Source organism: Chelonoidis abingdonii, chromosome 2 (assembly GCF_003597395.2).
Source record: "Chelonoidis abingdonii isolate Lonesome George chromosome 2, CheloAbing_2.0, whole genome shotgun sequence".
In the NCBI taxonomy this organism is placed as follows: domain Eukaryota; kingdom Metazoa; phylum Chordata; order Testudines; family Testudinidae; genus Chelonoidis; species Chelonoidis abingdonii.
This window is the reverse complement of record NC_133770.1, coordinates 156,379,342-156,397,343: the sequence shown is the minus strand read 5'-3', so window position 1 is coordinate 156,397,343 and position 18,002 is coordinate 156,379,342. Positions and strand designations below refer to the sequence as shown.

Genomic DNA, 18,002 nt, shown 5'->3' with positions numbered 1-18,002 from the left:
TCAGTCACTTTTCAAAGCCCAGCTCCAAAAAAATGCTGCTCAGCAACAACAAAACAAAACAAAAAACCCCATTGTCCATCTGTCATCTAGCTCCCTGAGAATGAGGACCCAAGTCCCCTAAGTATCTCAAGAAACCACATCCGAAAGAGAATTTAAAGAAATTTAATCCATCCATAGGCTCTTCATTCCATTTTCTATCCAGGATTGAAACAAAGATCTCATGTCACTTTGTCCCTTCCAAAAGTTTGTGTATCTCAACACGCACACACCCTTAGCATCTATGCAAATGTGCTTCTTGCCATTTCCAGCACTGGTCTGAAGATGACCATTCTAGAGAGTAGCTGACATTTCTGACACAGTGCACAGTAGGTGCCAGGCTGAACAGGGCCCTCCAAACCAGAAGCAAGCAGAGAATGAGCTCCTCAACTCGGATCTTTCACAGAATGCTCTGAAAATTTGTATAATCACATGACTTAGACAACACTTAGTCGAAAGGGTTTTGAAAATAAGACTATGATGAAAACAGACTGAGAAAAGTGGGAAATTCTAGACTAAACTTCATGGTCTATTTAATGCTCATGTTTGAATCATTAATCGTCTCAAACAGAAGGTTATGATGAAGACTGTTGACAGGGAATGTTATGCAGCCTCATAGATAAATATATAACACACAAAATGTTTAGTTTGCTCCAGTATTTCACTTCTGTTCATAGTGAGAAAAATAAATATTTTATCTGGGGGCTTTTGTTCAGATCCAACCTTGATAAAATATATAAGGTCAGTACAAGATATACAAATTCATTTTCTTCAGTGTTTTGTGTCAAATCAGCATCAAATCCAGGTTGGCTTCAAAATGAAGACACTTGTAAGTAGTTTTGGTAACCTACATTTTCTGTTAAATGGTTTGTATTTTAGTACATTTAGGGTGCAACTCTGGGCTGTTCTGAGAGTCCACAGTTCCCATGGAAGTCAGTGAGATAGATAAGATAAGATATAAGAAAATGGGAGGTGGGATTGGGAAGGGGCTCAGCACCTGACAAGACAGTGCCCTTAGGCCTAATTTTTCACTATTAGTGGCCACTTATTTGGGGTGCCTCGATTTTTTGGAGTCCAACTTGAGACTCTGAGGACCTGATTTTGAGACATGCCAAGCACCCACACTCAATTTAGTCAACTGGACCCAGATTTACCACGGTATTTCAGGACCTAAAGATGAAGATAGGCACCTAATGGTTGTTACAAAAGCTCCTAAGCAGGAGAGGTGTCTAAAGTCCATTTAAAGTCAATGGGAGGTAGGTGACTATCTCAGGCCCTTTTGTGAAGGCCCCCAATCCAGCAACAATACAAGGTATAATCCTGGTCTTGTTGAAGTCTTTGGCAAAACTCCCATTGACCTCGATGGGGCCAAATTTCATGCTATACTGTGGAGCCCTTACTCAGTTTTAACTCTTTCCTTGCTGAGTGATGACTGATGCCCTGTTCCTGAGAACAAATGAGACTAGGAGCATGAATAAACTTAAGTACATTCATAAAGTGTGGGCAGGAACATGACCTGAGTAAGAACTGCAGGATTTGACTCCAGGTTTTTAAAAAAATGCTCTCTAAATAATCAAGAACACTGCATAGAGAATGCTAGCATGTCAACCAATTAAATCATACTTTAAATATTTTGGGGGACAGGACATGACACTTAATTGCGGAAGAAATCCCATAGTTCTGTATGTAGGAAAATAGCTATTGAGTTAAGTTAAAAGCGTCCCATTCTACTTAATGGACCAAATTCCAATCTGAATTACACTAGGATAAAACTGGAGTAACAATAGAACCACTCTGGTGACTGAGATCAGAATCTAGCCTTACAGGTGTTACATTTTTCATTAGAATGATCCACCTAAGTACAGTTGTACTATGTAGTCCTTGTAAATAGAAAAGATAAAATAAATGAATTATAAAATCCCACTCAGTAATTTATGTGAGTTTGTGGAAAATTAGACTGCAGAGTTGCTTATTACTATGTGATTTTTAGTTGTATTTGGCAATTAAAAAGGACCTGAAGAGTGTATAGAAATCTCCCTTAATGTTTTCCATGCTGCATTACAGATTCTGCTTCTTGTCATTCTGGGTATCTTTATGAATCCAGTCTTTGCGAGTAATGTAAGTAGAGGGCCATGTGTCAAGTTTTATGATTCTTCTTTCATGGATCTGCTTTGCCATATTGTTTATGAGATTACCATCCTTATTAAATCAAAATATGGATCTTTCTTTATGAGTCATTCTCTGCTAATATGTGAATTAATGTAACACATTTATGACAATGTTTCCATTAAATTCTCCACACTCCTGCTATTGCTTAGTATGTAAAAATCAGTCTCCCAAAGCAAAAAAAATTTGCTCATATTTTATTTGAAAAAACATAGCATCGCCAAGTTATGTACAAATAAACTTACGTTGAACTCTCCCAGTACTTTTCTTCATTATAACTTGGCTCATTAGCGACAATAGTAGGCAATGAGCTTGCTTGCTTTAAAGTACTTATCTATGGTTCTCCTAGCTATTGTGTTAATTAATAAAAATGACACTATAACACTGAAATGTCACGCAGATGGCTGAATATCTATATGGGTAGGGATAGACTAGCAGGTGGGTACCCTCTAAAAACTATCTGGAAGGAACAGCTTCCTTTATAACCATCCTCAAAGTCTTATGCATTTTATTTCTCCAATGGCCTGAGATGATCTTGAATGGGAAACCTAAGGTACCATTCCTTAGAACCTAGTGGAAAAGATAGTACTAGTAACAAATAGGCTAACCTTCCTACATTTTCATAACCAATAGATTCCTTTGGTAGTAGGAGTTAGAGCAAGATTCACCAACTTTTTCATAACATTGGTCACATCTTAATGGACGGTTTTGTCTTGTGGATGCCTGCTTCCCTTAGTCATTACACAAACCACCACCCATCCCTTGAGCAACTGCAACATTTGCTTATATGAAAAATTTTAATTACATGTAATTATTTTTACTTTCATTTAATGCAATTATCATGTGGAAATAAGGAAAAGGAATGAGCATCATATGGCCAATGAAGTCTTTGGGCATCAGCAAATATTCAGTAGACCACAGTTTGGAACAGCTGGGTTAAACCTAACCCTATCCCTAAACCAAGCAGTAATCCTAACCCTATCTTTAGCCTTCAGGCAATGAATAACCCTAATCCTAATCCTGGGCCAAACAGTAAATATAAACTTAACTATAACCATAACCCTAGACCGAATTGTACCCTAACCATAGGGTGAGTAGGGGAAGTTGTTTAGAAGTGGATGTAAATCTGAATCAGACCTTTCCCCACTACTAGGTATCTAACTGAGTTGGACTTTTATGTATTAGCTTCCCTACTATTCTGATGTCATCATTCTTCTCTGTTAGATGCAACTGTTTGAGAGACATTTCTGGTTGCAATACAATGTTATCTGATAATAAATCTTTGATTTTAGAATATCCAGCTCATTAAATCAGGGAAATGATGGGGGAACTGTCTACCAGATAGTGAACATCAATCATGATGTTAACGTTGCTACATTCAACATTTATTCTGGAGCACACTCCTCCAACGCAATCTTCGACTAGGACCATGTAAATGTCAAAAGAGGTGATCTGGTTGCTTTGTTCAGCTTACATACTGTTCACTGCAAATAGAATAAAAATATGTACTTTCAGCAGCTTGAAAGGTGTGCTTTATTCCTCTGAAAGCTCTCACTGGAAAGGAATGACATTAGACTTGAAAGCAAATGGCTAATCCATTCACTAATGAAAGATGAAGTAATTTAGCATACTTTTTAGATCATATGGAAAGAAGCTAGCCCCCTGGTTAAACTCTTAAGATCATTTTTTGTGGATATTATTTCTTAATAAATGAAGAGACAGGCATGGAAGCTGTGTGTGTTAAAAAATACAAAATTCCATTATGAATAGAGCAAAAGATAAACTACCATTTTATACATGTAAATGGTAACACTTATATCAATGTTCTATTTAGAAATAATTATTAAGGGTTAATAAACTATTAGTAGAAGTTTTAATTAATGATTAATAAATTGTCATAGAGTCCAACAGGTCAATAGGCTGTTTATAACCAACTATAACACCTTCTAATGATGTGCTTACAACCTTCTACAGCACACACTACTCAAGTCTGTAACATGCTTATAACACCTATTAACCATTTGTTAATCCTTTATCAATTTTTTTAACTGTAACCTTAACATGCAGTGTGACCATGTTAGCTGTAATGCTGGATTTTGCTTGACCTCTATACCAGGGCATAAGGTTGTTTTAGGAGATTTCTGCTCTGATGTCCTTCATGTTAAGGACTGTTCTGATCTCCGTGCAAGGACTGCTCTCTGCTAGCATTCTTTAATGGACTAACCACCCCAAAGGGGACATGGAAGAGGCAGTGTAGTCCCTGGTGGCCAACAGAGCTGGCAGGAATTTTAGTCAAGTGCATATTTCAGTCTCCTACAGACCCGTGCAATAGATGTGCAAGCTCCTGAAACATTAAATAAATAATTGCCCTTTTCTTAGAGATATTTACATTTTCCAAGCAGATTTCTGAGCACTTAGGTCTTTATATTAAATTCCAAGAAGTGAAAGCCAAGATATCTAATATTTAACTGGTATTCCCTACCACCGCTGCTTTGGAATTCATCTATTTGATATATATTCAAAACTAATTCATAGTGAAAACACTAGATTATAAAATCATATAAAGGCCAGCTGGAGTCACATTCTGACATTATTCCACATTTTCATCAGTGTAAATGTAAGTAGATTTTAACCTAGGTGTCTTGTATCTCTTGCTGGACCTACCATCTGAACTGGGTAGACTGTCATTTGCTACATAATCCTTAAGGCTGTTTGGAGGTTGCATGAGTATATTTTTAGAAGCAAAATGCATTGCACAAATGTCTCTGTTGCGTAGCTGCGTTGAAATCCATAGAGTTACACAAGAGATGAATTTCATCCAGTGCAATGAACTCTGATTCTTGTCAAACTAGAAGCAAAGTGCAAGTGTGAAGCAGCTTGTAAATATTTCAAGTACCCTGATTTGCAAGAGTTTTTAAAATAGGATAAATTGATTGGAAATGAAAGGAAAAGATTTCCTGAAACTTGTGGTTGTTTTTTCACAGGGTATAATTGCTTACCACATGCCATAACAGAAGATATGTGTTGTTTCCAGAATGAACAGGGCAACCTTTCCAACTTTAAACCAACTTGAGGACATGGTCAATAATCAAAGGGTAACTAAGACAAATGATAGTTATATGTGGTGTGACAGACCCAGACCAGTGGGGTACAGAAGTCTGGTCCCATTGGTATCTAGGAAGTGGGCAGGCTACAGGAGTCTAGTAGAGGGCAAATATACTGGTCACTGGATGAGTAGTTTTCTGTTCCCTGAGTGACCAGAGCAGGGGCTTCACTAGAGTAATCAGGAACCTGCTAGAACCAATTATGGCAGACAGGCTGATTAGAACACCCGCAGCCAATCAAGGCAGGCTAATCAGGGCACCTGGGTTTAAAAAGGAGCTCACTTCAGTTTGTCGTGTGTGTGTGAGGAGCTAGGAGTAAGAGGTGCAAGGATCTGAGAGTGAGAGGGTGTGCTGCTGGAGGACTAAGGAGTACAAGCACTATCAGACACCAGGAGGAAGGTCCTGTGGTGAGGATAAAGAAGGTGTTTGAAAGAGGCCATGGGGAAGTAGCCCAGGGAGTTGTAGCTGTCATGCAGCTGTTACAGGAGACACAATAGACAGCTGCAATCCACAGGGCTCTGGGCTGGAACCCTGAGTAGAGGGCGAGCCTGGGTTCCCCCTAAACCTCCCAACTCCTGATCAGATGCACGAGGAGTTGACCCAGACTGTGGGTTCCACCAGAGGGGAAGATCTCTGAGGCGAGCAAATCCGCCAGTAAGCGCAGGATCCACCAAGGTAGAGGAGGAACTTTGGTATATGCTTTTACACCTCTTTAAGCTAAATCCTGGATTCACTGATGTAAATGGCAAAACTACCAATGAACTCAACAGGAACAGAATTTGGCCCTAAGACATTGTTTCCTTACACATTAATCTCACTTTAAGTGTGTATATTATATTTTTACACACACACACGCACACACGAGTTGGCAGCCACTGGATCAATATAATACTGTCTTTCAAATGAGTTATAAAACTGAACATCTACTCACTGGTGGCTTTTAAAGTTCCTTTGGCACTTTTTGTAGGGGTATTAATCCTAGCATCCTAACCAAATTTCAACTTGTCTAAATTCTCCGAAGCATTTTCAATCAGATGTGGTATTCTTCACTTCCTGTTCTAAACTATTGTACCATGAGGCCGAACAGATGCCACATTCCAAGACATAGGTGGCTACATTTTAGAAACAGGTAAAAGGATCCTTCTATACATATAGTTTAGGGTCTGGTTTTCCTCTCAGTTCTCTTGGTTTTATAACAGTATAATTCTACTGACCTCAAGGAATTTCCACTGGAGTAAGTGAAAGGAGAATCAGGCTTGTAGGTTCCCATCATGCTCAGAAGTGAATGCACACAACTCTCATTGAGACCTGCACGTATTCATCTACAGAGATAAATTGGCCCATAGTCTGTGAAGTGGTTTAGGGAATCCATCAAGATATTAAATGCTATATAAATGCATTATTACCATCGTAAGTATTATTAACAATACAAAAGAAGCTGGGAAGCCAGCTAGATGTCAGGGCTGATTAATGCTTTTGGCCAAAGCAAGTGGTTAATCTTCCATCATTTTTTCAGGACCTGAATTCCCTCCACAGAAGCTATGGGATATCCCGCAACTATGTCAGAAATGTAGCTGGACTTGGGGCACCCATCCAGGCAACATGTGGAGGACTTTCCACCTACTGGGCTACTGAATATGACAGTGAGTTCAGCCTGAGCTTAATGTTGTATTTATTAAATATGATGATGATTATTGTGGTAGTGCCTAAAAGCACATTGTGCTAAGTACTGTAGAAACACAGAACAAAAAGACAGTTCCCCCCTCAATAGGGTGACCAGATAGCAAATGTAAAAATCGGGACAGGGAGTTGGGGGTAATAGGAGCCTATATAAGGAAAAGCCCCCAAAATTGGGGCTGTCCCTATAAAATCGGGACATCTGGTCACCTTACCCCTCAAAGAGCCTGCAGTCTAAACAGATTTAGTGAAAGCAGCCTTGAAAAGTGTATGTAATGATTTTCTATTTTTTAAATTGGCTGGAAGAGTACACTCAGCATCTGAAACAACCTTCACTAATTACATTCAAATGACTAGTGGTCAAAACTTCCTAGGCCTGATTCTACATCCCTCTCCCTCCCAAAAAATAGGTTTGGAAAAACCTTTGGCTTTAAAAATGTTTCATTCTTTGCAAATTTTTATTATGAGATTATCAAAAATGTTATGAAAACCATTAGAGAAACTTGCTGGAAACTGTGGCACATAATAGTCCGGTGTCCTGTGGGCTGTAATACTTCGGTCTAACTTAGGTTGTTGGGTTAGTGTGCAGGTGCTGTTTGGTGTTTGTGGCCTGTGATACACAAAAGGTCAGATTAGATATTCTGACAGTCCCTTCTGGACTTCAACCCTGTGGCTCTGGTTATTTGCGATCTTTTTTTCTTTCTTTTTTTTTAACCAGCTCTAGTTACACCAATGTAAAATTGGACTTACATGGTGCTTGATCAGGTCCCGTGCTTCTATTAATGAGGGGTACAGTAGCCTAGTATTTCATAAATACTAATATGTACATAGAAGGCCTCATTCTCCTCTCATGTAGATGGATATAAATTAGGAGTCTCTCCAGTGATATCACACTGTAATGTAAAAGAGGCAGAAGTGAAACTTTTCAACATACAGCCTTTCCGGTATTCAAGGGACCACCTGAGAAGAAATGTAACTTGTTTACATGGGGATATTTTGAGGTGGTCTTTTAAAAACAGGAAGCCATGTAAGGAATGTGGTTGCTCAGATTTGAGTCACTGTATATCCTGGAGTCCATATACAATGGAAATTGACTGACTTCATGATCCAAAAATTCACTTTGTGCCTAGAGTCTTGATTTCATACAGCCTCAACAGAAACCTTGAAGGACACCTGTTTTTGCTGGTTGCGCAACCATTTATTCCACAAGATCAGGAATGAAGGTGGTTGGCATTTTAGGAGATTAATTTTTAAGAGGTTGGTGTAAGTGGTTTCTAGTAGAACTGCATTTATCTGAACAATGCATTTCAGATGTTTTTATGAATGCAAAGATTTTGAGGGTTTTGTTGTTGCTGGGATGACTTATCCTGTCTTTATTTTGTAGGACCACAAAATTTACTTAGTGGTACTGGCTGCATGGGTGTTAAACTCTTCATTCTGAATGTGAACTTGTGTGGCGGCCTTAAGCTCTTCTAACCAAGACACATAGCAGAAGCTTATAATATTTCAGCCTCACAACTCACCACTATTTTACTCAGTCTCATTCCAGAGAATAGCTGATCTCTGGCTCCTTTTTGCAAAGCCTGTGCTGACATGCAGCCTGTCATAAACAGATGGTTAAGGGTTAATGCCTCTTTTACCTGTAAAGGGTTGAAAAGTTCACCTAGCCTAGCTAACACCTGACCAGAGGAACCAATAGGGGAACAAGATGTTTCAAAAGGAAGGAGGGAAGTTTTTCCTTTGTTTAGAGCTTCAGTTTCAGCCAGAGTGAAAAAGATCAAGGAACCAGCCTCTTATCAGAGTAGTAAGTTTTAGAAAGGAATAAATAGGTTTATGTTTATTTCTTTGTAACCTGTCTTATGCAATTAGAGGTAGAATCAAATTGGTTATTTTTTTGTGTAACTAAATTTGTGCCCAGGGGAACATCCTCTGTGTCTGATCTGGTCTGTGGAGTATAGCTGCGTATGCTAATCTGTCCCAAGATTTTCTTTCTACCTTCTTTTCTTAATAAAGCCTTTTTCTTAATACTGATGATCTTGGTCCTGTTTTTAGATTCTAAGGGGATTGGATCTGGCTCTACCAGGGATTGGTGGGAGAAAAGAGGGAGAGATTAATTTCTCCTTGTTTTTTAAGACCAAGGGTTTTGATCTGGACTCACAGAGAATTGTTGAATAAGTGCTCTTCAGGGCTACCCGGGAGGGGAAGGTTTTGGGGGGGAAAGGGATGATCCAGACATTGAAAATTCTGGATGGGCAGCGATACCAGATCTAAGCTAGTAATTAAGCTTAGAAGTGTCCATGAAGGTCCCCACATCTGTACCCTAAAGTTCAGAGTGGGGAAGGAACCTTGACACAGCCACAGAAAAAACTCCAACTGTGAATGGGAAGAAAAATAAAATGATGATTGGAAAAACATACGGACCATGGCCAATACAATTTCTGACAGCATCAATATTTGGAACAAAGAGTGGAATCCACAGCTTTACTTGTGAATGCTCATAGTTAACCCACACCAGATATCACATTTCACACCTGTTCCCTTCTCTGTAATGAGCTGAACCAACCAACACCCTTGAACGGCCCCTAATCTGAATACACCAGACTGCTGGAGAGTTTGAAATCTGGATTAGAATTTTGTGGCCAGGGCATGTCTCTAGCTGAAATGACGTGTGTTTAAATGTGTCAGAAAGGAAGGAAGAAAAGTCTGATAACTGCTGTTAGTTTCTACAAATGCTTTCAGTAAAGATTCCTTTGGCTGATCTTTCAATCTTTCAATCAGTCAGCCAGCCTGCCAGGCAGTATATCTGTATCTATCTATCCAGGTACTTATAACAGCATTCAGTAGCATAGTATCTAAGCTCTTTATTCAGTCCTTACCTGCCTAAATTCTTTTGTACTCTGACTGCCATTGCACTGAAATCAATAGGAATTTTGCCTGAGCAAAGATTGCAGTATACCTTGCTGGATACCTTGTATTATTAAAATAAATCACATTTTGTCTTTTCCTTGCCCAGTGCTGTCATTTTGACATCAAGCCGGTTACTATGGAAACATAGTTACAGGGAAATTGCTCCAAAATGACACATTTCCACATCAGTAACCGAAGACTTCATCAAGACAAATGCTATTATTTGGAAACTGTAAGAACAAATAATGACTGCATTCTTACAGAATACGCTCCTTGAACCTCAAAGATCAGATCTGAACATGCCCATTATAGAGAGTGAAATCCCAGCTTGGATTTTTCTTAGACAGAGGGTGAAGAAGTCATATTTTGTTTTGGGCTTTGCAAAACTTCTGTGGTTAGGTTTTGACTTTACAAAATCAAATCAAAACTCAGCAATGCTTAGGATCCAGGGCTCATTTTATCTTAATCATTCAATTTCTGGAGTGGGGTGTTCATATAAAAGTTGTTAGTTTTGTCCCACCTGGGCTGGAATAGGAGGAGAAAAATATTTCCCATATGCCTCCAAAGGAGGTGAAAGGAAAGCAGTTCTTATGACTGCTTTTATATTGTGATGGTCATTTTGTTGGCAGTGTACTGTAGAGTATAAATGAATTGTTAGATAAGAGACAGACAAGATGGGTGAGGTAATTGGACCAACTTTTATTTGACCAACTTCTGTTGGTGAAAGAGACAAGCTTTCGAGCTATACAGAGCTCTTCTTGAGGTCTCAAAAAGAAGACGAGCTCTGTGTAGCTCCAACATTTGTCTCTTTCACCAACAGAGGTTGGTCCAATAAAAGATATTACTTCACCTTCCTTGTCTCTCTAATATCCTGGGACCAACAGAGCTGGAACACCATTATTAGATAAGAGTCAGTGACAGAAATAAAACATAGATCTTCTGTCTCCCAACCTTGTGCTTTAACCACTAGACAATGATCCTTTCTACTTATTAGTTTTATTATTTAATATTTAGATTGCAGTAGCACTAGGACAACCAGATCAGGGCCCCATTGTTCTGGGTGCTGTACCGAAAAGCTTACAGTCTGAAAGTGATATAAGTAAAGAATTATTCATTACTGTAACATTTGTAGGTTTTCTCCAAGTCTATTTTTACACTGCAGTTTGAAAGGGATGAGTCAGACACTGACAATTGTTTGAACATGGGGCTTTAGGCAGAATACAGTTGTATTCTCTAGTTCTCACCTGCCAGTGGAGGTGTTTTTCAGTCACACATTCCTAACGGGAACTCTGTGACTCCTCACAAGCTGGTAAAACACCTTTAACATTGCAGCTCATTTTTGCTGTTAAAATAAAAATACAGTAGGATTTTTTTTAATCTCTTCAGAATTATGTAAACTGAAGTCTGTAAATCTGAACGTTTTATTATATGCTGCTTTGTTCCCTCTTGCTGGGCATATGTGATGAGCCTTTTACTTTAAATCCTTTGGAACATCAATTCCAAGGACCTAATGCTCATTCGAACACACAGTTCTTTACTGGTGCTGTTTGCATACGCATGCATTACAGCACAATTAAATGTAAATTGCCTACTTAAATGCTACTGCCTTATTTAGACTTAAGCGTTACAGGGTTCATACTATGTCAACAATGTCTCCATGTACCAAACATGGGATATGTAATGCCATAAGATTTAACTAATCACTTATATTTGACTAGTGAAGACTGCAGTTAACCCAGTACTAGGTTGTGTGGGCTAATAATTGAAAGTCAGGACAGCTGGGTTCTATTCTTGGCTCTGTCATGCCTGGATCCTGGTTTGAGGCTGAGGATTAGGTATGACAAAGGTGACTGTACACCAAGAATGTGGCAGCAGTGCGCATGCCCAGAACTTAGGCACCGAGGGAATTTTTACAGTGGAAATTTAGATGCTGAGTGACTTTAGGCACCTACAGCGTTTGGCAGCAGCTGAGCAGGTTTTGATGTTTGCAGTGGTGCCTAAAACTGGGACTTAGGTGCCTAACCTCCTTTGTGGATCTGGCTCTAGGTCACTGGGTAAACTTGAGTAAATCATTCAAGCCCAATGTCACAAAATGGTGTGCTCCTTTGAGGGTCAGGGGCCTGGGGACAGCCAGCCCTGTTTGATTACCAGACCCAGCTAGGAAGGGGTCAGATGATCATAGAATCATAGAAATGTAGGGCTGGAAGGGACCTTAAGAGGTTCCTTGATGCCTATAAAAGGTTGAGATTGGCTAGTGTCTTCCTTCAGATCTCTCTGTGACTGGCCCTGGAGCAGAGATAGAAGTGCAATTGGAAAGGCCCGTAGGCCCTGCAGTCTGCGTTGGTCAAGGGAACATCAACAAGGTACCACTCTGAGATCTTTCTTTGTGTTACTTTGAGAGTTTTGTGTGTAAATTAATAAACTCTGTACTGAGAGAAGGACCTGAAAGAGACTTGGATGTGGCTTTAGTCCTTCTGGGTCTGGAAGACACAGGCCAGCAGTCCTACACCCAAATTTTCAAAAGTTGCTTCCAGTTCTGAGTGTGTCTGGTTTTTTGAGTGACGCACTTTAGATGCCTGATTTTCAGAAGTGCTGGGCACCCTCAGTTCCCATTAACTACAATTGGAGTGGTAGGTGCAAGATACCAGTGGGAATCAGCTGGACCCTAGTGATCTCCATTAGGCTATGCAAAATCAGAGGCACCCAAAATTATAAACGTCACTTTTGACAATAGTGGCCTTAACTTCTGCTTATCTAGTTTATAAAAATTGCTTCACTATATTGCTGTGGTGTTGTGAGAAGGTAAAGTGTGAATGCAGGTAAAGTGCTTCAAAATTGTTAAAATAGAGATACTAGAAAAAGGAAAGACCTATGAGACCATTCACTTCATTTCCTGTCCAGGGCAGGACTGTTCTCTATGGCTCACTTTCTAGTGTTTTGGCCAGTCTATTATTAAATTTCTCAAGCAATGTGGTTTCCTCCACTTCTTTTGGGTGACTACATCACAGCATAATACTTCTCACTGTCAGAAAGACATTAAATATACATGCATTAAATTAGTGGTATTATTTGACAAGCTCTAATCAGTAGGAAGATACTGGACCAGGGTGCCTAGATATTATAGCAGAGAGGCCAAATATTGCAGAAACAAAGTCAGATGAATCGAAGAGGAAGAATTCATCGAACCCATTGGAACACAGGAATGACCTAGAAGGAAATAAATCCACTTGGCCACTGGGTGCCAGTCTTGAACCAGATTTTATTTGAATATGATTTGTTAAAAAAAAATTAAACAGCAGCCCCATCATGACAGGCACATAAGGGTCCTGATCCCAGGCTGCTATAACTGATGTGGCTCCACAGGTGTCCATGAAGCTATGCTGATTTCCACCAGCGGAGGATCTGGGCCAATGAACCTAAGTAACCACTGAATGTTATTATTGTAACCCTCATCCTTTCTCTCCTTCTCTGTTTCTTTTTGTTGCTGTGACTCATGGCCTCATGCCTAAGCACGTGGTTTTGGTTTTGGTTTTTGTTTAAGCAAGTTCCTAGCAGAGTCAGGGATAAAGTACTATATCTCACAGAATATGCACAGAACGTAGTTAGCAAAAGGGCACTGCCACATTCCCATGCATAAGGCCAGGCCACTGGTCCTCCCAAACTGCTGCTCTGACATGACACTGTTGCAGGCTAGGGAAAGAATCTGTACGGAAGGAAGGTGATAAGACTGTGCAATTGTGGTCTTTTCCGGCATGTGCATATGCCTGCTTCCACCTCCCAGCTGAGACCCCAGCTGCTCGTCTTCCAAGCAATGATGGCACTGACTCTTTCTTCTGCTCTAATGGCACTGGCAGAGACCCAATCTAAAATGGTGGACTGAAGACACTGAAAAATTGCGGCATTGAGCTAATTTTATGGTTTCCATGCAGTCCTGGTCTAGCATAAGCTCCTTGAGATGGGGACTGTGGGTGAAATCTTGGCCCCATTGAAGTCAGTGGGAGTTTTGACATTGACTTTCATTGAGTCAGGATTTTACCTGGTCTCTTTAGCTCAGCACGTTAGGTGCTTTATAAATAAAAATGAATGATATTAATTTAACTACAAAGGATAGACTGAAGCTTAAAGTCAAACATGTTGAACACAGTCCTTCAAGGACTGTTTTTTCAAAAAATTAATAAGGCATTGTTACATTTTTGCTGCTACTATGCCTAATATCTCTTGTGATAAACCCACTGTGGAACTTTTTAATGCACATCAGCAGAGTCTATATGCCAACTTAATGCACAGCAGTTTAGTGTGCTGTATGCTCACAAGCTTTCCACAATGCTGTGTATGAGAACTCCCATGAGAACAGGGCAATATGCTTACTGCACATCTCACTTCATAAGAGAAAATATTCATGGTAAGAGACAGGCAAAACCAATAACACTAGGGCTCTAAATTTCAGAGGGCTCTCATGACCAATACAATGGGGAAGACAGTAAGACTGGGGAGGGACAACAGGCAGCCTACAGCACACTCTCCCTCTCCCCCCCCCCACATCATTTACACATCACATAGAAATTATCTTCACACATAAGCGGCACCAGCTGTAGCATCATTACATACAGCAGTGTGACAGTTAATATGTGTTAATTCTCTCTCTCTCACACGCACACACGGCAGCCCATGAAATCCATTTCCCAAAAATTATTAGGTCTTTAACACAAAGCTCTACTGTACTTTTCTACAACATTTCGTGTCTAGCATTTTTAGTGAGTGAGGGACAGAGAGAGGTGGAAATTCTGACATCCTGCCCCCACCACCCTCCCGCCTCAAACATGGTTGCCAGAATCTGTAAAAGAGCCAGGGCTTCTTTTTGTAGGCACAATTGTCTTGCCACTGTCACCTGACCACAAAGAAAAAAGCAGGCTTGCAGAGAGGAACAAATGGATGAGAAATAGCTCGAAAGAAAACCCAAAGCCAAGGCACAGTATGAACTGCTTTTTACTTTATCAGCTGCTCTCCCCATCTTGATCACTGCTTCAGGCTTTCTCAGATGCCTTATTCACTGGCTCTTTCCCAAGCCATATTGAGCTGACTGTCAGCCTGAATCCATAGCTGCATATAGGGAATATGATTCCCTGCCTTTCCCCTCTTTTTCCTCTGCTCACTTAGAGCTGCTGGCCAAACTTATTTTCCTGAGGCTCTTTCAGGATTTTCATTTCTTGCTTTTTCTCATCTCAAGGCCAACTGGAAACGAATCTAAATATATATATGTTTTTTTCAGTTTAGCTTTTCACTTTTAGCAAGTTACAGGCTGAGGGCTAGATTCCAGCTGCAGTCATGATGACACAAGCCAGGAGCTATTCTTCTGACTTTGGTGAAGTTACGGTGGTGGCCATGAGACCAGAATCTGGCCAAAGCTTGTCAAGGGATTTTTTTTTCTTCACCCTTCCCACGTAGAGGAATTTTTGTTTCCTGTATTCATATCATTTTCTTCATCGAATGTCTAAACTCATACACAAGCCAGGCCTCCCTCTCCAACACTTTACTGCACCTACGCATGTGCACCAGCCTTTTACACAGCTGCCAGGTGTGTTTTCAACATCGGCCTGACAGCAAAGTCCCTCAAGTGTATGTTTATTAGATTTAGAAGGGTCTCCCAGGTGACACTTTCAAATGGAAGGTCCTTTCTGTTCTGAGTGTCCATATACCCAGGAGCGGCGCCAGGGTTTTTTCCGCCCTAGGCGGGGGTCCTTCCGCGCTCCCGGCAATTCTGCGGCGGGGGGGGGAGTCCTTCTGCGCTCCTGGTCTTAGAGGCACTTCGGCGGCGGGTCCCGGAGCGAGTGAAGGACCCACCGCAGAATTGCCGACGATGACCCAGAGCACGGAAGGACCCCCGCCACCGAATTGCCGCCGAGGGCAGCCCGCCCTCCCAAATCCTGGTGCCCTAGGCAACTGCCTAGGTTGCCTAAATGGAAGCACCGGCCCTGCATATACCCTTGCTACAGGAGGTATAGCTGCACTCCTGAGCACCCAGCGGTTATTTGTGGCTGCAGACTACTGAAGCAGCCAAAATGCCACACATGGGTTAAACAAGATCTAATCATTGAAAATGTACAACTTAAAGCCAAGTCTTTGAGTCTTTTCAACTCAAATGTTATTTCTACCCTAACACATTGATGTGAAACCTGGGAATCCATCATAGGCACAGGCTGACATCTAAATGTCTTTGAAAGCAAATGCCTAAGGAAAATACTAGATAGTTGATGGATTGAATTTATAAGCAATTCTGAGATTTGTCAAAGAGTTCAACAATTCCTTATCTCTAAAGTTCTCCAGAAGAGAAGATGGACATAAGTGGGACGTGTTAAAAATGAAACCAAAGCATCTGCCATGGCAGGTGTGCAATTGGGTAGCTGGAGGAACATGTAAAAGGAGTTGGGTGGAAGAATCCCTACACTGAAAAGTACTTAGAAAAGAAAAACTCGTGGGACTTAACAACACAGAGAAAATGCAGAAAGATCCAGGATAGACAAGGATGGTGTAGCCTTGTACATGTCCTAAGCAATGTCTGCTGGTACTGGAAGGATTCAGATTGGTGAAAAAATAATTACTAGCTTAAATGAGATCTGTTGGGAGCTTAATGCCTCTCGAAATCAGTGTTGTTGTAGCCATGTCAGTCCCAGGATTTTAGAGAGACAAGGTGGATGAGGAAATTTATTTAGCTGCTGAGGTATGGGTTTAAAAGCCCAACCTTAATAATCCTAGTTCTTTTTTATTTTTAGATCACTAAGAGCTTTACAAGGAGATCAGTATCATTATTCCACTTTACAAATGGGGAAACTATGACAGAAAGCAGGGAAGTGACATGCCCAAACTCACCCAGCAGCTCACTGCCAGAGATGGGAAGAGCGCACAAGTCCCCTGAATCCAATGCTGCTGTCCGAGCCACTTAACTACAGATTGATCTGATGCCGGCTAGGAAGCCAGTGGTGCAGTCAGAAATAGAACTCTGCTCTCCTGATTCCCAGCATAGGCCTCCTTAGACCACAGCTGGGTGAGCACAGAACTACACAGAAGAGATTTCCTTATTTACCACAAGTAGTACCATCTCAGGCTCAATCCAGCAGTGGCAGCCATAGCAACAAGGTGAGAAAAAAGCCTTGCTCCCCTAGTACTGAAGAGTTCCCCCTGGGTGTGTATGGACTGTGGGGCAGTAGGCTTGCTTGTTAACCTCCCGCTCCCACCCCTCCACCAGAGGTGGAGTAGGGAGTCAGAGACTCTGCAAGGTCAAGGTGAGTGGAGGGCAGGCCTAATATGCATGTGGAGCAAGTTCTGGAAGCATTTAGGCTAGTATGTTAATGGGGATGATACACAGATTCAAGGAGTGATATATTCTGTGACTATTAGGATCCAGACGTAGGTGCCTGTTGCTTGCTCTTAATCCAGAGTTGCCAACTTTTGCAATCTCATTGATTGTGTTTTTTTTTCTTTAAACCCCAGCTCCTAGAGTCAAGATATTTACATGAGAATCTCCACTTTCATTTAAAAATAAGGAGGTGTCTGGCCCTTGTGGTTGTAGAGCAGGGGTAGGCAACCTATGGCATGTGTGCCGAAGGCAGCACGCGAGCTGATTTTCAGTGGCACTCATACTGCCCGGGTCCTGGCCACTGGTCCGGGGGGTTCTGCATTTTAATTTAATTTTAAATGAAGCTTCTTAAACATTTTTAAAACTGTATTTACTTTACATACAAAATAGTTCAGTTATATATTATAGACTTATAGAAAGAGACCTTCTAAAAATGTTAAAGTGTATTTTTGGCACGTGAAACCTTAAATTAGAGTGAATAAATGTAGACTCGGCACACGGTTGCTGACCCCTGTTGTAGAGAAACAGCTTAAAAGCCAAGCTCTGCACACCTAAAAGGCTCAGAAAGCAAGGTGAAATAAAAAGGACCCATAATGTATCATTCAAAAAAATCACACCTCATGATTTTTGAATGCTTGGGGCTGTCTCTACTACTAATGATGTGCAAAGCTATTGCAAGGTCTGTGGTATAACTAGGCTTAGCTGATGTTTGAACAATAGCATCACACACAAGCTTAATGATCCCTCAGGCTAGCTTA

At 40.8% G+C, this 18,002-nt stretch overlaps 1 pseudogene; it reads left to right on the top strand.

Annotated features, from left to right (window-relative positions):
* Nucleotides 1–616: 616 nt before the first annotated feature.
* On the top strand, nucleotides 617–8,459 carry LOC116828294 (gastrokine-2-like; annotated as a pseudogene).
* Nucleotides 8,460–18,002: the final 9,543 nt, after the last annotated feature.